The following is a 21,241-nucleotide window of genomic DNA, read 5'->3' as shown; positions in this document are numbered from 1 at the left end:
ACAGGTTTTCTAGACAAAAAAAAACATATCTTTGATTGAAGCCTACAGATTTTCTAGACGAAGAACTGACCTCGATCGAAGCCAACGTGCTTCCTAGAAGAAAAAGCATAACTCGATCAAAGCCAACACGTTTTATAGACGAAAAAACATACCTACGATCGAGTCCAACTGGCCTTTGATGGAACCCTACAAGTTTTTTAGACGAAAAAACATACCTACGATCGAATTCAACAGATTTTCTAGACGAAAAGCTTACTTGCGATCAAATCCAACAGGTTTTCTTGGCGGGAAACAGATCTTCGATTAAAAACCACAGGTTTGCTAGAATAAAAACTGGTCTTTGATCAAAGCCGAAAAAACTAGATCGATGACAACATATTTCCTGGAATAAGTTGGTTATTGTTTCCTTAAATATCACTAAATTAGCAACATTGACTAATAATCTGCTATTCTCACAGATCATTCAACTGTGAGAACAAGAGAGTTACAAAGATAAGAGAAACATTTTATTTACAATAGAAATTATTAAAAAGAGCAAAACTTTGGGAAAATCAAACAAAGTACAATGAAAAAAAAACTACTTAATCAAACAAAGGTGTGAATTGTTGCATACAAAAGCAACGACAACAAAAACTACTTCGATTATAATAAATGCAACGACAACAGCGTTAAGAAGCAGAAAAAAAATTCATTTAAAATAGTGTGATAATTGAAAAAACAACATAAAATCAGTTAAAAAAAAAAAAACAACAAGACCAACAAATTAGTGAAGTGTAAATGACAATGACACTCACACAGCGGTCGGTTGGTTGGTTGGTTGGTTGGTTGGATGCATGGCTGTCTGGATGGATGGATGAATGAATGAACGGTTGGTTTGTTGGTGGAATTTTTAAGTATGAAATTCTTGTTTAACATACATTTTCGCTTAATATAATAGGAAACATTTATGAACTGCAATTAAATTACCTTTTAATTACTAGATAATAACAAAAAAATACAGCTTGAAAAACTAATTGACAAAATATGTATTTTTTTTTTAACAAAAAATTGTTTTTTTTTTTTTTTTGTTGCTTTCTAATTGCTCGATTTTTAATAAAAACAACTAATTACCTCCTATATTTTTACTTCTCATATGTTTTCTCTCTAAACAGTTAATAATTTGCTTGATCATCATGAAATCGATTTATCATGAATAATTTGCATTTATCAAATGACATTTTTGAGCGACAGTAACAGCAGTTACGACAAAAACCCGCAACAACAGAAAAAAATTTACAATTACATCAATACGAATAATAACAATAATAACAACAACAAAAAAACTAGTAAATAAACCACAATTATAGTCATCATGTAATTTTTTGTTTAAATTTTATTTTATATAGAAATTTGATTCGAGCACGAAGGGTCAATTGAAATTAAATAAAACATATACAGCAGCAAATAGCAAAAAACAATAAATTTTTCTATTTAGTAAAATAGAAATAAATAAATTTTAATTAAATAAACAATTTTAAATAATTGTTAAATGAATCAAGAGCGATAAATATTTAAATTGCACCAAAAAAACATTAGTTGTTTTTTGTCATTTAAGAGACATTATTTTTATCATAGAATAAAAATCTATTTAACGCAAAAAAAACGCTCATAAAGCTCGAGGGTTCACAAATAAATAAATAAACAAATGTGAGAGTATGTGAATTAAATAAAGAAAAAAAATGCTATCAAAAAGCAATGTTTGGAAAAAAGATACTTCAGTTCATAATCTCAAGTTTAGATATAGTTCTTAAGGGATTGTGAAAACAGGAACCTAAATAGAAAAAGAAAAAAATGACGTAAAGCATGAACGAAAGAAGAGAACATGTATCATGTAGATGATTAACTGATCTTCGATTAAATCCTAAATAGCCCACACATTTTGAAAACGGAGGGTAGTTTTATCAAATTCAACAAGTTTTCTGAACGGAAAACTGGTCCTCAACATGTTTCCTGAACGGAAAACACGACTTCTGTTATCTGAACGGATTTCGTACCAGTTAAACGACCTTCGATCTAAGCAAATACATTTCCTAAACTCAAATCTTACCATTGATCGGTAGCTTTAAATTTCCTAGACGGATAAATCGCCTTAAATCAAAGCCGACAAATTTCATAGATAGAAAATGAGATTCAATTAAAACCAAAAATTGTCCTTCGATCGAAGCCAATAAGTTTGTTAGACAAAAAACTGGCCTTCGATCGAAATCAACAAGTTTCAAGAGGGAAAAATAGCCATCGATCGAAGCCAAAAGGCAGAGATATAAGCCCATGCAAAATGATCGACACGGCGGCGTCTTATTATAGAAAATATCAGCGGCGGCCAAATTGTCGATCGAGGGCCCATGCAAAATGATCGACACGGCGGCGTCTTATTAAGAAAATATCAACGGCGGCCGAATTGTCAGTACTGGTTTTCGATTGAAACCAACAAGTTTCCTAGATGGTAAACTGATCTTCCATGGAAGCTAACATGTTTCCTAGGCAGAAAACTGTCCTTCGATCGAAGGCAATGAGTTTCTAGAAAGAAAAAAAAACCTTCGATCGAAGCCAAAACGCAGAGATACAAGACGACGCAAAATGATCAGCGCGGTGGCGGCTTATTATAGAAAATATCAGCGGCTGCCAAATTGTCGACTCAACTTAATTTTTTTTCAGAAATTGAAAGCAGTCCTTCGAACAAAGCCAAAGAGTTTTCTACACGGAAAAATGGCCTTCGATCGAAGTAAACAAGTTTCCTAGAAAAATAGCCTTCGATCGAAGCGAAAAGGCAAAAAACAAGCCGATGCAAAATGATAGGCGCGTCGGCGCAACCATTTAGGGTCGGTGATAGAAAATATCAGCGGCGGCTAAATTATCGGCTCATTTTAACTTTTTCTTTAGAAATTGTCCTTATAAGCATTTATTATATAAAAATCTCTATATACTAATCTGTTAAATAGAAATTTGTCTCTATATAAGTTTTTTCTGCAGAAAATGGCCATTTTTATAGTAATATACAATATTTTAATAAACTGGGTGGCAACTCTTTTCAATAAACCGTAAGAATTTAAAATAGTGGCAACTTCGTTTAAATTGGTTAAATTATTATCTTTATCAGCTGCTAAATTTAAGCAGGCTTAAGCTTTTGAGCCGAAAGAAGTCGGCACGCGGCTTTCAAAATATTATTGGCGGCCAGTCGTCGCCGATTTGAGTTGTCTCGGTTTGTGTCTATGCCAACAGGGTTTCGTAAACGAAAGAATGGACTTCGATTGAAGCCAAAAAGTTTCTCAAAGGAGAAAAAGGAAAGATCTTCGAAAAAACATATTTCGTAGACGAAAAACTGTACTTTCAAATGTTTTCGTAATTTTCTTTAATATCCTGTTCTATTTCCACTTTTTTTATTTTTTATTGCCGTAAGCAATACAAACTTTAAAAAACAGATACGCTTTTATTAAGAAAAAAAAAATAAAAATTCTTATCTTATTTTCTTTTTATTATATAAGTTAGATTAGAACAAACAACACTTTACCTAAGCACACGGCTTATCAAAAAAACTTTTCATTTAAATAATAGTTATTTTAATTTAATAAAGTCTAAATAAAATTTCAATACTTTAAATTGCAAGACCACAAATACTAACAAAATAATAAAAAACCACAAAAACTAATTCAAATAAATTTAGTTTAATTAGGGTTATTTTCAAAAATTAAATATATACTTTTCTTCTCTTTTTTTCAGACAGAGAGAGATAGAGTGAGAAAGAGACCATAGCTAATAAAAGAACATCTTTATTATTTCTGTTTGTGCAACTTTGTTTGAAGGTTGCAACAAAATCCACGTAATTATGTTATTTTGCGCCAAATACAATTCTCATGCACCATACGAAGGTAATGACGTTAAAAAGGTAATTTGAATATAGTTTTTTTGTGGTTAAATACCAAAAATATATTTAAAAAATATTTTTGAGGTAAAACTTTTATAACTTTTTTTTTTTTAATTATCAACCACGTCAATATGTAAAAGTTTTTTATATATATAATATAAAACACAAAATTAGCAAATTGTCAGAAACTTTTAGCCTAAAGACAAATAAGAGACTGTGACAGTAATAAAAACAAAGTTTTAATTTAGACATATTTCCTTTTTTGAAATTTAAAAATTTTTAACATAAATATTTGTCAAAAAGTTTAAGCACAAGAGAGTTATGAAGATAATGTTAGCATTGAAAAAAATCCGAAAAAATCCTTAAAACTAGAATAAAATAAGACCCTAAAGAAAAATCTGTTTTATACTGATAAACTCACACACATTCTATTTATATCTGTGTTTTGAAACCTTAATTATACAGACTTAAATTTAAGCAAAAAAAATGTCAATTACAATTTTCATTTTAAACAACAAGTCACTTAAAGTGCTATCAAAACAATACTTCTTTCATGACATAGAGAGAGAGAGAGAAAGCAGTGGTAAATATCATGAATGAACGACTTTCGTTGGGTCTTTTAAATAAAAGTGGAACGAACAAAAACACAAACAATTAAAACTTAATTATAGAAAATTCAATTCATTCGTAATGAACACAAAAGGATTTAACACTCTGCTACACTAGAAACGCATAAACGCACATATATATATAGTATATACATATACACACACAGAGCAATTTGTACAAACTTAAATATTGTGAAATTAATTCTTCGAAGGAAGCAAATTTAAAAGGATCTTAAAAATTTTTAAACAAGTAATAAGTTTGCTCTAGCTATACATCAAATAAAATTATGTTATAAGTCCTTCTATTCAGAGGAAATTTTCCTGTAGAAAAGTATTCTGTTTCAGGAGGCCTTTTCCTATAGAAATGTACTAAAAAATAATTTATTAGAGTACTTATTCTCCTTTATAAAAGTACTCTTATTCAATGCAGTTTGTTTGATAAAAGTGATCTGAATAGTACTCCGATTCAAAGTAACTTTTCCTATAGAAAAGTACTCTACTTCAGAGAAACTTTTCCTATCGAAAATGTCTTTTCAGAGTAACCTTTCCTATAGAAAGGTACTATAGAAAGGTACTTTTTATATAAAAAGGTACTCTGATTCAAAGGAAGTTTTCCAATAGAAAAGTACTCTGATTAAGAGGAACTTTTCCTATGGAAAAGTACTCTGTTTCAAAGGAATTTTACCTATAGAAAAGTACTTTGATTCAGAGGAACTTTTTATATAAAAAGGTACCCTGATTCAAAGAAAGTTTTCCTATAGAAAAGTACTCTGATTAAGAGGAACTTTTCATATGGAAAAGTACTCTGATTCAAAGGAAGTTTACCTATAGAAAAGTACTCTAATTAAGAGCAACTTTTCGTATAGAAAAGTAATCCGATTAAGGGGAACTTTTCCAATAGAAAAGTACTCTCATTCAGAAAATGATTCCCAACAGAAAAGTACTTTGATTCAGAGGATTTTTCCCTATAGAAAAGTACCCTGATTCAGAGTAACTTTTCCTATAGAAAGGTACTCTGATTCAGAGGAATTCTTCCTATAGAAAAGTACTCTAATTCAGAGGAACTTTTTCTATAGAAAAGAACTATGATTCAGGGGAACTTTTCCTATCGAAAAATACTTTCATTTAGAATTATAGAGTAACTATAATCAAGAGAATCAAGAAGAGAAAAGTATTCTGTTTCAGGATGCCTTTTCCTATAGAAATGTATTCTGATTCAGAGTATCTTTTCGTGTAGAAACGTACTCTTCATAGAATCTTACCACCACGAATTCTAAAGAAAAAAAATATACTTTTTAACCCAACACTCCTACATTCAGCCTCAGGTTTACATTTAAGTATAAATTAAACGATACATACGCAGTCATAGAAGGATTAATAAGAAATTCACTTTATTTACCAGCGCTCTCACAAATGTATTCACATACGAACGAGTGACTAAACAAGTACATAATATACATACATATACATACAAGTGTAATTATTTAAACACATTTAATTATATCAACACATAACCACATGGCACCAAAATACTAAGTACAATAACAAAACAACTTAATGAAACAAGAAGTAGTTAGAATAGCGATGAAATGTTTTTTTTTTTTTTTTTTTTTTGTTTTGTTCTCATTAAAAAGGTCACATGATAGAGAACACAACATTTTAGAAACATAAACTCTGTATAAAGTCATATAAACTGTAAATAACATACATACTTATAGACACCATATATGTATGTATATGTGTGTTTAGAATTATGTTGCTTTATTCACTTAAGCCTTTAAGGAGTCTCGTGTACACAATTAAGAACATAATAACAACAAAAAAGCAACTTAATTATTTTATATTATTTTCTTTTTTACATAAACTGTTTTTCTCCTACAAACACATGCTTATATCACACTGTTTTCTTTTTTATGACTTTAAGCTGTATTCTATGAAAAAAATTGATTTTCATTCGCATATTTTTTTGGCAAAATTTGAACCTAACCAACCAGCATATTCATGTTTCGACATTAAATTGACAAGAATTCAAAACAAAAAAGTTCATTCAACAAGAAGAACCTCATAGTTGGAGATTGGGGGTGGTTTAATACGTTATTATGAACAAGTCAGTGTAGTGAGTTAAAGCTATAGGTTAGCAAAAGTGACAAAACAAAAATTGAAAAAATAAAAGCAAGAATTTAAATAAAAGTTTTTAAAGAGACGAGTAACAAAAACAAAAAAATAAGAAAACTTCCATGTAGAGACTATCGGTATGATTGACATACGCAGCGTATGAGTGATAAGATAAATACATATTACATTCCGTCTTAGAAATTTTGGCATTTTAAGCAGCTTAAAAGTAATGATTACGGTATTGTTAACATAGCAGAGCTATGCAGGGTCCCTGGTTGTATTCTTAATTAGATCCCTTTGGAATAGACAGCGGAAAGAAAAATGTGTTTATGCTTTTAGGAGAGTTTTGTTTTATGTTAAAGAGTAAATTTAGATTTGTCATGATATAGAACAGAATTTTTAAACTTTTTAAAGTCTTAAAGGAAACTTTACTTAACACAAATCATGAATGTATACTTTAACTTTTCCTAAAGAAAAGTAGAGTAACTTTTCCTATAGAAAAGTACTCTGAATCAGAGTAACTTTTCCTATAGAAAAGTACTCTGAATCAGAGTAACTTTTCCTATAGAAAAGTACTCTGAATCAGAGTAACTTTTCCTATAGAAAAGTACTCTGAATCAGAGTAACTTTTCCTATAGAAAAGTACTCTGAATCAGAGTAACTCTGAATCAGAGTAACTTTTCCTATAGAAAAGTACTCTGAATCAGAGTAACTTTTCCTATAGAAAAGTACTCTGAATCATAGTAACTTTTCCTATAGAAAAGTACTCTAAATCAGAGTGACTTTTCGTTTAAAAAAATACACTGATTCACCGTAACTTTTCCTATGGAAATGTATTCTGAAACAGAGTACTATTCTATAGAATTTGTGCTCTTATTAAGAGATTTTTCCTATAGAAAAGTACTCTGATTCAGAGTAACTTTTTCTATAAAAAAGTACACCTCTCCTATGGAAATGTATTCTGAAACAGAGTTCTTTTCTATAGAATTTGTACTCTTATTGAGAGACACTTTTCCTCAGAAATAAAGCATATACTTTTCTCAGTCTTTTTCTATTTCATATCACTTTTGGAATTGAGATACATTGACCCAGTTTTAAACTGCTGGGTTAAATTTATATTCTCAATGGCACGAGGTTTTGTCTGGAAATTTTTTTCTTAGCTAAACACACAGATAATTAAAACTTTTATCAAAGACTTAAAACAATGTTTTTAATGTTTTCAGTTTAATTTTTAATAACATTATTGGCAAAATATTTAAAACTGATTAAATTGTCATTTTGTTAAAAGAATGATGGAGGAAATTTAGAAGACAATAAAATTACATGTGAATAATATAAAGCCAACAGTATATTTTTAAATTTTCGAAGAAAAATTTAAAACTTTGGAAAGAAAACTTAAATGAAAGAAGAAATAGTTTAAAATTTAGTTTTTGGTGGAGGGTAATTTTCTTCAAGGTCTTGGCAAGAATTGTATATAACAGCCTTATAATAGATAAAAATCTGAGGTTTTAAGTAAAATGTTATAAAGAAAAAGTCATAAAATGCTCTGTTGGAAACCATTACCACTAAAAATGTATATTTCCAAGGTCTAAACAGATGAGCATACTTTAGAAATATCTAAATGGAAAAGACCCCCTCCTTACTCATACTTTTGCAACACATAAAACCTTTAAGAACATAAAAATTTGTTTACAACATCAACATATGATTTAAGTTAATATACATGTTGTATGTGTGTCATAATTAATTTCTGTGTGTATGTGTGCAAGAATAATGACAGCAATAATTAAAATATAACACATCATAAATGTTTATAGTTATTATTGTATCATATTTTAGACACATTTTTTCTTATATTAATATTTCACATCTCGTTATTGTTGAGGCTCTAAAAATCACCCCTAGAATTTAGCATCAACTTGCCAGCAGCCAGCCTCTTTTTAACAGTTAAGGTCATGTCCTTTGTTATGGCAACATTTATGTCTGCATTTGATTGTGTTATTTAGTCTCTATTAAATTATGATTATGATGACGTAAAAGAAGTCGTCTGTTACTTGTTTGCTCTATAGTTATGAATATATTTAGCAGCCAGCATTAAGTTGGACCATTCAAACGAAAAGAGGAAAAAGGCATTTAGAGAAAGTACATAAATTAATAAAATACATAATGATTTAATTACTCTTCCACACACACACATACACGCACTATTTTATTACTAACACACAAAATTAAGCCAGTTATGAAAAGAACCTTCGTGGTTCTTGTAAGTTTACTTTCAAGATTATTTTGATGGCGATGGAAAGTTTTGTTTTGGTTTTCAAAGTTTGTTTTCTTTCTTATTGAATTGAATGTTGACAATTTATTTAGTTCTTAAGTTAAATATAAGAAAATATATTTGATACTTGATACGAACAGATAGTTTTTGTGTTAATAACAGCTATATAATGTCAATAAAATTAAGGATAGTTCAGCACAAGGACAGTTCAAAGATAAACAAACTTGAATTTAACAAACCGAAAACTATGTTACGAAATTTATTAAATATTAATAAATTAAAGTTAAATTAATGTTCCTTTAAATTTGAATAACCTTTTTAGAAAAAATTGCTTTGAATCATAGCAATTATACCTATGTAAGATGAATCTGATTCAGAGCATCTTTTCATATAGAAAATTTATGAAAACCTAAGTAAACTTTCCTTAACTAATTTCTCTTTATCAGGGACAATTTTCCTTAGAAAATAGCTCTGAATCATTATTTCCCATAGAAAATAGTTCTGAATCAGAGCAACTTTTTCTATAGAAAGATGCTCCGAACCAGATTAACTTTTCCTAAAAAAAATAGATCTGAATGAGAGCAACTTTTCTTAAAGAAAATAGATCTGAATCAGAGCAACCTTTACTATAGAAAGGCGCTCTAAATCAGAACAATATTTACTAAAGAAAATTGCTTTAAATCGGAGCAACTTTTTCTATTGAAAGTTGCTTCGAATCAGGGCAATCATTACTAAAGAAAATCGCTCTGAATCAGACCAACTTTTACTATCGAAAATTGTTCTGAATCAGATCAACTTTTCTTATAGAAAATAAATCGGAATCAGAGCAACTTTTCTTACTGAAAATATATCTGATTCAGAGCAACTTCTCTTATAGAAAATAGATCTGAATTAGAGCAACATTTCTCATAGAAAATATATGTGAATCAGAATAGCTTTTCTTATAAAAATAGTTCTAAAGTAAAGCAACTTTTCCTATAGAAAATAATACTTAAACAGAGCAACTTTTCCAATCGAATCTGAGCCACGTTTCTCACAAAAAATAGCTCTTAATCAGAGCATTTTTTTTTTTTATAAAAAAATCTGAAGTAATACAACTTTTCCTATGCTATGAATGAGAGCAACTTTTTAATAGAAAAAAAGCTCTGAATCTAAGAAATTTTTCCATAGAAAATTTCTCTGAATCAAAAATTTTCTCCACATTACTGTGATAAAACTCAAGTTTTACCATTAAAGATTTCTCTATGAAAGAAAATAACTTTTCAACCGCAAAAGGTTTCCTACAATCATACAAAACACTACATCGATTTTCAATTAAAAATGGAAATTTTACGATAAAAATGAAAAAAATATATATTAATACAAAAAAACAAGATTTCCATCCAACACATATAAAAAACTGGGCATTTTGTAGTTGATGATTTTAGTTGTTGTGTTGTTTTTTTCACTTTGTTTTTATGTAAAAAATAAATAAAACAGCAAAAAAACAAGGACCTTGATGTATGCAACAAAAAATCTAGAGAAAAAAATTAGAAAACACAACCAAACACACAACTACGACAGTACAAATTGTAAATGTTGAAAGTAAGAAGAATATAAAAAGTAATCACAGGCATTGAAATGCAACAACGACAGAAAAAAGTTTTATAGAAATGACAAAATAATTGGAACAAATCAAGTCGACACATATACCAACAAATACACACTGATCACATATAAATGTATAAAAGTATTCCTCCTTTCGTTTTGTATGAGTATAAATGTCAGAGTAAAGAAGGCAAAAAAAATCTATACAACTAATGACGATAATGAATGGATAAATGAATGGAAGGACGATTTAAAGTAAAGGGTTTTAGTAAATGCAGCAGAAAGATTAAAAAAATAAAAATGTACAGAATTAGGTAAATTTAAAGATGTTGTTAGAAATTAAAGCCAAAGAGGCATATTTTACTGCAGAAAAGAGTTCTGACTCTGAGCAACATTTCCTATAAAAAAGTACTCTGACTCAGAACAACTTTTCCTATGGAAAAATACTCTGACTCAGAGCCACTTTTTCTATGGAAAAATACTCTGACTCACAGCAACTTTTTCTATAAAAAAGTACTCTGACTGAGATCAAATTTTCCTATAGAAAAGTACTCTGACTCAGAGCAACTTTTCTTATAGAAAAGTACTCTGATTCAAAGCAACTTTTCCTATAGAAAAGTACTCTGATTCAGAGCAACTTTTCCTATAGAATAGTACTCCGATTCATAGTAACTTTTCTATAAAAAAGTACTCGGATCCATAGTAACTTTTTCTATAGAAAAGTACTCGGATTCATAGTAACTTTTTCTATAGAAAAGTACTCTGATTCATAGTAACTTTTCCTATAAAAAAGTACTCGGATTCAGAGCAACTTTTCCTATAAAAAAGTACTCGGATTCAGAGCAACTTTTCCTATAAAAGAGTACTCTGATTTAGAGCAACTTTTCCTATAAAAAAGTACTCTGATTCAGAGCAACTTTTCCTATAGAAAAGTACTCGGATTCAGAGCAACTTTTCCTATAGAAAAGTACTCTGATTCAGAGCAACTTTTCCTATAGAAAAGTACTCTGATTCAGAGCAACTTTTCCTATAGAAAAGTACTCTGATTCAGAGCAACTTTTCCTATAGAAAAGTACTCTGATTTAGAGCAACTTTTTCTATAGAAAAGTACTATGACTCCGAGCTACTTTTTATGTAGAAAAGATCTCTAACTCAGACCAACTTTTCCTATAAAAAATTATTCTTATTTAGATTAGCTTTGCCTATAGAAAAGTACACTGATTCTTAGCATCATTTCCTATAGAAGACCTTGACCTAGAAAAAATTCTATGCAGTTACGGAAACATAAAAACTATAAACAAAAATTTAATTTACTTTTTTTTAAATATTAAAATATATAAATAATGCCAAAACATAAACCACACTAGTATACGAAGAAATAAAATTTTAAAAACAAAAAAATATATAAAAATATCACAAATGTTTATAACAATATTTTGTGCTTTATCACGTTTTTAGATTAAAGATAAAACACTACGTTACAGTTTTTAAGTTTGTTGTTTTTGTTGTTGTTGTTTCATAGACAAAAAGTTTAAATAAAAAATTCTATTTATTTTCATATAGAATATATTTACTGTTTTCTGTATGGTCATGATGATAAAAAAATAAAAATAAACTTAAGAATATAAGAGAACGAGTGAAAAAGATAAATTTTGAAAAAAATATAAATATTAAAAGATTAAATCCCTTAACATATGCTACATGTAAACATTCAAGATTATAAGTAGGTACAAAAAAACTCATAAAAAAACACTATCACAATATAAAGTATACTTTTAGGCCATCATTAGTGCGTAACATCTATGGCATATGTTGGGGCAGGGTAAGGGGAAAAACTAAAATAAACAGTAGTAGCAAACTGCAATTTTATGAATTATTAATACACACTCTATAGCAAAGAACAGAGAAGAAAACTAAACAAAAATCTTTGGCTATATATAAAAAGGACGAACAAAATGTTGAAGTTGTCATTTCTTTATTTTACAAGTAAATGAAAAGAAATACATATATAAAGAAATAAATTCTTAGAAAAGCAAATAGTAATTGAAAGTTTTGATAGAGAAAGTAAAACAAATTATACAATAAGAAGAAGAAGGAAAAGTATTAGGTCAAACTTTATATTAAGAAGAGATAAAGCAATTAAAGTTGAATTGAAAAGGGAATTTTCTTATGTTTAAAGAAAACTCACAATGTACTCTATTGTAGAGCACATGCTTTGATTCAAATCAACTTTTCCTACAGAAAAATTATCTAATTCAGAACAACTTTTCTTAGAGAAAACGATCTAATCTAAAACAACTTTTTCTAAAAACAATTCTCAAATTCACAGCATCTTTCTAAAATTCACAGCAATTTGTTCTGATTCTGAGCTACTTTTACTATAGAAAAATTCTCAGGCTCTGAACAACTTTTCCTATAAAAAATAATTCAGAGCAACTTATTCTGTAAATTGCTTGTTTTCCTATAGAAAATTGGCCTGATCCAGAGGATCTTTTCCTATTGAAAATTGGTATGATTTAGAGCAACTTTTGCTGATTCAAAACAACTTCTGCTATAGAAGATAACTTTTTCTATTAAAAATAATTCAGAACAACTTTTTTCAATAAATTGTTAGTTTTCCTGTAGAAAATTGGCCTGATCCAGAGGATCTTTTCCTATAGAAAATTGGTCTGATTTATTTGCTAAAGAGAATTGCTCTGATTCAAAGCAACTTCTGCTCATTCATAGCAACTAATAGAAAATCGCTTCGATTCTGAGCAACAAAAGTCTAACTTTAAGTAACTTTTTCTATAGAAAATTGCTCTAAATTTTGAGCAACTTTTTCTATAGAAAACTGATCTGATTCTAAGTAGATTTTCTTATAGAAAATTCCTAATTCCCAGCTCTGTATGATTCAGAGCGTATTATCTTATATAAAATTGCTCTATTTCAAAAAAACGTTTTCTATAAAAATTGCCAGTTTTCCTCTAGAAAATTGGCCTGATCGATAGACTCTTTCTCTGAAAAAAATTATTGTAATTTAGAGCGACTTTTGCTATAGAAAAAAACTCCGATTCATAGCAACTATTTTTATAGAAAATTGCTCTGATTCTGATGAACTTCTGCTATAGAAACAATTCTGATTCAAAGCTACTTTTTCTATAGAAAATTGATTTGAATTGCTCTGATTCTAAGCAAATTTTCTTATAGAAAATTCCTGAATCCGATCTCATATTCAGACTATCTTTTACTATAGATTTTTCTGCTTAAGTCATCCTTACCTATAAACAATTTGTCTGCTTCAGAGTATAATATCCTATAGAAAATTAATTAATTTATAGAATATCTACCAGTCAATTGATAACATTACTTTAATAAAAGAAAAACAAATATAAACCCGTAAATCTGAATTGATTTTGTATTACTAATCCGAATATACAATAGTATTTGATCAATGCCACTTTATTGCTATAAATATTATTTAATTTTTTTCCTACTTGTTCTGCTGACAGCGAATAGAAAAATCCATGATTTATATAGAAATATATAGAAATTTAGTTTTCTGGCATGCAACATGCTGACATTGACTCCATCTCAATATACAATGTGTGTCAGAAAAACTGACATTTTTTGTAAATTTATTTAGTAGAAATTTGAATTGTATGAGTGCGCTTCAACCCTTTAACACACAACACTCATATAAACAAAGCTTTTTTATGTAAATGGAGAGAAAAAAACATTTTCAATATTTTTATAGCAAACACATGTTTTACACACAAGAGATTGGTTAACATGTACGAGAGTGTGTGTAGTGGTAGTATAGAATTCAAGTGTGAGTATAAAATTCAAATACAAACATACAAAAGTAAATATATATATGTGTATGACTGTTTGTGTATGCATAATTCCCCATCAATATATAAATTTTTTTTGTTATTGCTCTATACATAAATGAAAGATATTGATAAACCGGAAATGTTATACAACATCAAAATGTCACTTTATACATACAGACACATATTGAAGCTTATGTAAAAAAACGCATGAACTCAGCCATATACCAGCAAACAATGTCATGGTTTGCAATAGCAAAAGTTTTAGTAATGACAGTATTAACATGAGAAAAATTATTTACCCGTTTCTTTTCTATGTAATACAAAGTGAGATTAATACAAACTTAACTTTATACATACACACACTCTCACATATTATACACTTCTAAAGTGTAGGTTTTTGTGCAATGTATTGTGTTGATGTTGTAGCTGTGAAAGTATGATTGCAAGACTTTAAAAAAATATATACTAAAGTATTCAAGTGTATAGCAAACAACACTTAACCTGGCTTAAAAGTGCAAAGCATTGCATTAACTTTACACACTGTGCATAAGCCATCATCATACATAAGCATCTTTATTTAAAAGAGTCAAATCTTACACATATTAAAAAAAGTTTTCCAAGCTCTGATTCAGAGCAAGTTTTCCTAAAGAAAAATGCTCTGATTTATAACAACTTTTCCTATAGAAAAATGCTCTGATTCATAACAACTTTTCCTATAAAAAAATTTTCTGATTCAGAGCAACTTTTCCTATAGAAAAATGCTCTGATTCAGAGCAACTTTTCCTATAGAAAAATGCTCTGATTCAGAGCAACTTTTCCTATAGAAAAATGCTCTGATTCAGAGCAACTTTTCCTATAGAAAAATGCTCTGATTCAGAGCAACTTTTCCTATAGAAAAATGCTCTGATTCAGAGCAACTTTTCCTATAGAAAAAAAACTCTGATTAAGAGCATCTTTTCGTATAGAAAAAAAGGTCTGATTAACTTTTCCTATAGAAATTTCCTATGGAAAATACTCTGATTCAGAGCAACTTTTCCTAAAGAAAAATGCTCTAAATGAGGCAACCGTTTCTTATAGAAAATTTTCTCATAAAGTATAACTTTTCAGAGCAATTTTCCTGTAGAAAAATGCTGTGATTCAGTGCAACTTTAACTAATGAAAAATTTTTTGATTCAGATCAACTTTTTCTTTTGAAAATATTTCTAAATCTAAAGTTTTTAAACCTTTATTAAACTGAATCAAAAAACAAAACTAAGAATTGTTGTAGTATTATGAGAGTATTAAATATTCCAGATACAAGTCTTATATGATGCCAAAGTAGTAGGAGGGTGCAGTGCATGCTGGTGCAAGCAACAATATGAAATTTCAAATTTATTTGCAAAAGAGAACGAGTATAGTAAGTGTAAAAATGTGTTAATATATGTATGTTTGTTGTTTTTGTTTGTTAAGGCATATATAAAATATTTTGTTTACAACTTTTTATAGAATATGTGCATGTATGCATTTTACATAAGTTTGTGTAAATGTATTTTAAGCAATATTCTACTTTTTTTAAGCAACTTTTAATAGTGTGTTATTTTGTTATACAAAACAACTTTTTTTTAATATAAAACAAAATAAAATGCAGAAATTTTTTTATAGAAAATATACAAAAATTATTTTATAAAAAATATGTATATTTATTTAGTTTGTGCTTTTAATTTACACAGCAAAAGAGTCATTGAATATAAAAGACAATTGAAAACAATTTAAAATATAGTGCATACTTTAGGGGGCCGCCTTTTGTTTATTATAAATTGAGTGTATAATTTTAAGGGTTCATATGGATATGTTCGTATGTATGTAAATGTGTTTTGTTATATAAAAATATATTTAATAATATAAAAGCTTTTAGGGAACTTAAGTAAAAAGAAAATATTTAACTTGAAGAAGATAATATTGTTTTCCATTTTTTTATGTTTGTTTTATTAATATTTTAATAAGATTTTTGTTGAATTAAATTTTCAAGGACAAAAAGTATTTGTATTATATAAGTTGAATTGTTAATAAAACAAACAAAGAAGAAGTTTTAATTTGATTTTAATTGATATGTCAAAAATAACCGTCTAAACTGTCACACACATAAGTGACACAAAACAAGATAATATTCAATATATACGAGGGTTGACAAATCAAAGTCTCCTAGATTTTTTCCCCCACCAAAATCTTCTCATTTTTTTAGTTGTATTTTTAAACAGCTTTCTCCATATTCAACATCGTTAATTATGGTTTTTGCGGTTTTTAAAAATTTTATACTTTTTGTTATACAGTAAAAAGCGTAATATACACTAGGATTATAATGAGATTACTCATGGATTTAAGTGATATTTATTATGGTCATTCAAATTGTAGTATTTATAAAGGTGAGAATAATCAGTATGGTTGGTTTAACTTTGTAATTATTTCACATATAATGTCTATATATTATTAACATTGTTAATTATGGTCTATAATCTCTAATCTTCTAATTATGTTAATTAAAAATCATCTGTATGGAAAATATTTATCTTAAAACAAAAGTAAATTTTATGGTAGGCGTATGATTAATATTGTATTCTATATTATTCAAAACTTAAATTAAAAATATCTATAGAAAATTTGTCAAAATCTGAGCAAACTTTTTCTATAGGAAAGCAGCCTGTCATTATATAAAGTTATTGTTAGCTATTCTTATTAAGTTTTTTTCGATAGAATTGTTGGAAATATGTTTTGTTTGAAAAATTTAATTTTGTCCTATGCGTATGATTAATATTAATTAGTAGAGAATTTAATATTATTTAAATCATAAATTACAGTTATTAGAACTTTTTTTCTAAAAAATTTTCGAAATATACTAAAGATGTCGGAATTTTATTAAATTTTTCTATAGAAAAATTAAAAAAAAAAAATTGTTTACAAAGTTGTCCCAATTATTCTGTATCAAAACAGCTTTTCCTACAGAAAATTTCTATGAATCAGTGAAACTTTTCCTATAGAAAATTGCTCTAAATCTGAGCAACTTTTCATAATGAAAATTTGATCTGAAGCAGAACAATTTTTTTTTGTAAAGAACCGTTTCTTAAGAACTTCACTCAGAAAAAAAACTTTCAAAAGAAAATTGCTCTGAATCATAGCGGTTTTTCTCATAAGGAATTGCTGTGAATAAGAGCAACTTATTTACAGCAAATTTCTCTAAACTTGAGGAACTTCTGCTTTGGAGAACTGTTCACAGAGGGAAAAAATATATACGCATGTTACCAAATTGACAACAAAGGCGTCTCTTTTGCAAACATTTCGTTGTCAATAGTGAGCTTACTTTCTCTAAATGTATAACTTTTTGTACTGAAAACTGTTCTATGCTTTCTATTAATTCAGAGAAACTTTTTGTATATAAGATGGTTCTGAATCAGAGCAACTCTTTCTACAGAAAATGGATCTGAGTCATAGCAACTTTCCCTACACTTTTTGGATAGAAAACTCTAAACTCTTTATTTAGAGAACTACTGTGAATCACAATATCTTAACTTATAGGCAACTGTTCTACATTTAAGGAAGTTTAATATATAAAATTGCTCTGAATCGGAATCTGAATCTCCTACAGAAAATGTACATCTTTTCAGAAATTGCTCTGAAACTATTGAAAATTTTTGTAAATTAAAGCAACTTTTTTTTTTAAAAAAAATGAGTCTAAATCGAAGCAACTTTTCCTGTATAAGATGGCTGTGAATCAGAGGAAATTATTCTATAGAAAATTACTCTGAATGAGAACAACTTCTATTATAGAAAATGGTACAGAATCAGAGCAACGTAGCATACAGAAAATTTCCAACTTTTCAGACATAAAATTGCTCTCCAAACTATAGGAAATTGTTCTGAATAAAAGCAATATTTTCGATAGAATATGGCTGTGATGCAGAGCAACTTTTTCTATAGAAGATGGAACTGAATCACAGCAATTCTTGGTATAGAAAATGTCTCTAAGTTAGAGAAACTGAAAGCAATATTTTCTATAGAAAAGCATACATATAATGTCAGAGCAATTCGTGCTACAGAAATGTCTCTTAATCAGATCAATTTTTTGAATAGAAATGTTTCTAATCAGAGCAAGGTCTGCTTAAGAAAATTGCTCTGAAGCAGATGAATTTTCACTATAGAAGATTGCTCTGAATTAGGTCAACTTATTCTACAAAAAACTGATCTGTTTCGAGGCAAATTTTCATACGAATATTTGCTCTGAATAGTTGCTCCGATTTCTATAGAAAATAAATCTGAATCATATAATATTTTTCTATAGAAAATTGCTTTGATTTAGAACAACTTTTCCTGCAAAGAAGCACTCTGGCTCTGAAAAAATTCTTCAATTTAGAGCAAAATTTCCCATAGAATAACCATCTGGCGAATTACTTTTGTTTCCACTTTTAAAAGGGAAAATTAATACTCCGTACAATCATATTTAGTTTAAAACTTAGACCTAGATGTTTAGTCACTTTTTCACTTCTTGAAATATTTTATTTTATACAAATTAAAATAAAAAAAATTAATATAAAAATCTTTGATAAAATTTTAATAATTTTGTTCTTATTTTATAAAAATACCATTAACTATAATAAGCTTAAAACTTGTTGTTCTAGTTTGCGTAAAAAAGAAACACACTTCCAAAGATTTTTTGACCAACTTATTGTATCTTATTGATGATATTAACTAACGTTGGCCAAGAAGATAAAATAAAACATAAATTAAACCAAAATTTTTGCAGCAGAGTGGTAACGAAGAAGTGGCCATCATAGAAGATAACATGGACACCACGTAGAGAGTAAAAGTATTTAGTTGTAGTAATAGTAGTAGAGTTGAAAAAAAGAAAAAAAGAAGAAGAGTATTGCGTAAATTTGTAAAAAAAAACTGGAACAATTTTTTGTTGTTAATGTTTGTTTTAAGTTTGAATTTCAAAGAAGTTCTTTGGGTTTTTTTGCAACTTATATTAAATAAAACACATTCACATATTTTAAGGATTTTTTTTTCAATTTCCAAGGATAAATTTTATAATTTCCTTTTTTTTAAAGAAAATTTAATAAACTTTTAGTGATTTTTTTTTTCAAATATATGATTTTTGTTTTTTTTTTTTTTTTGCTTTTATTATGATTTTGTTTTTTTTAAGCAAAGAGCACTCAACCGTTATTGCACGTTTATTTACGGTTGTTAATATCCCGTTACGTTTTAACGGTCAGCAAAGTTGAACTAACGGTAAACAACTGAAATGAATGCTCTTTTGTCATTAACATCAATGTTACGCAGTTTTGTTATGCTTTTTTTTGCTGTTTTGCTTTCTTTTTGTATGCGAAGGATATACAAAGGATGCAGACAACAACACGACTACCACAACAACAAACAAGTTTAACAGGCAATAAATTGAATACAACAAATCCAAATACGAAAACAAATCCCTACACCGACCAACGAACACGAAACCAAAAAGGATATAAACAGTAAACACTGAAAATTGCTCTCTCAATCTCAAAAAAAAGCTTTTTTGTACTCATTAAAAGCGCGCCAAATTTGTTATAGAAATAAACAAAGTAACGCTTTCTTGTTTAAGGGTTTGTTTCCAGGTGGCAGCTTTATAAATTCGAATTAAGTTTGAAAGTTTTTTCTTACTTTCTCCTCTTTATTCATTTTTCCCCTTTTTATTAAAACTACTTTGAAAAGCTTTTCTAAAAAACATAAACAATTCATTAAAATTTCATTTGCCGTTATAGCAATGTTTCTATTTCATCTCATTTCATTTCTCTGTTTTAAGCTTGTGCCAAAGTTGTAAACTGAGCAAAAAGCTTTTTTTCAGATTTCAAAAATTTCTTTCGTTTCATGAAATCCATGTGTTTTTTTTTTTGTTGTACTATATTGTCATCGTAATGTTTTGACGTAGTTGTTATTGCATTTTGGTATTTCACGTTTTAGTGAGTGTTTTATATTTCATTCGTTTTAATAATCATTATCATCATTTAAACGTAATTATTATATTCTTCTTTTTTAATTTATTTTTTTTACTTGTACGGCCGCCGTATCAGCATCATCTTCATTATTACGCTGTGTATCAATTGTCCAAAGCTCAAGGCCACTTTTTTTTCTGTTTGAAAGTATGACTCGAAGCGAGTGAGCATTTTACTCTAGTTTATGTTTTTGTTGTTGCTCATGTTGCCGCTGGTTGTACGGGCAAATAAATAAAACCAAAACATATAAAAGGAATACTAAAAATGTGCATGTTCGTATATGCAGTTTTTTAATAAACTTTAATGTGTTTGGCATTATTAGTGGGGTATCAAGAAAAATGCAGATGAATCCGATTAAAAATTAATGAATTAAACCTTGAGTTTAGCATTTTAAAGAGAGAATAATCTTTGCCCTCCAAATAACTGGATTTATATCGACGACCCCTTAAGTATTACTGTCGTATTCATCATCTCTGTGAGTGCCCGTTTCCTACCAGCTGTCATGTCAAACACTTTCATAAACTATCCAAACTATAAGAGCTTTCTGGTCCAGTCTTTATGAGCTACTGAGATAGGTACACCCGGATTTGTACTATCCAAACTGGATGAGCTTTCAAGTCTGGAATGACCTACTGAGAAAAGTACTCGCGGGCTTAAGAACAGATTAGAACACATTACTGTGTTATTACATCTGACGACTAGAGTAATCCTGTCAAAACGTTTTCGGCTATACTGACTAGCCAACCAATTCAATAGTTCCTCGAAATTTAGGAATAAAGAGCATAAATTGACAAACTATTCCATGGAGAGTAATAATATAAACTTGGACTTGATCCAATAATCAAGATTAATGAAGTTCTAGATGCTTCTTTCTAAGCCGAAATGGTTTATAATCCTTAATCCTGTCCATTTAAAATTAAGACTTTAAGATAGCTTAA

General features: G+C 28.5%; 1 protein-coding gene and 1 long non-coding RNA gene across 7 annotated transcripts in view; one reads left to right on the top strand and one right to left on the bottom strand.

Moving 5' to 3' along the window:
* Positions 1-21,241, bottom strand: part of LOC111684411 (mannosyl-oligosaccharide alpha-1,2-mannosidase IA) — a 306,748-nt gene that overhangs the window by 268,935 nt on the left and 16,572 nt on the right. The gene's annotated exons all lie outside the window — the stretch shown is intronic.
* The window catches only part of LOC124419042, a 28,907-nt gene continuing 8,329 nt past the window's right edge, over positions 664-21,241 (top strand). Inside the window, exons 1-2 of one of the 2 annotated variants that reach the window (XR_006940354.1) lie at positions 664-868; positions 3,757-3,922. This is a non-coding gene — a long non-coding RNA (uncharacterized LOC124419042). Of the gene's footprint in view, positions 894-3,756; positions 3,923-21,241 lie in introns of both variants that reach the window. The other variant, XR_006940355.1, reaches the window with a different exon arrangement.

The sequence above is a fragment of the Lucilia cuprina genome, chromosome 3, assembly GCF_022045245.1.
Source record: "Lucilia cuprina isolate Lc7/37 chromosome 3, ASM2204524v1, whole genome shotgun sequence".
NCBI lineage: Eukaryota > Metazoa > Arthropoda > Insecta > Diptera > Calliphoridae > Lucilia > Lucilia cuprina.
This window is presented reverse-complemented; position numbering and strand designations above follow the sequence as displayed.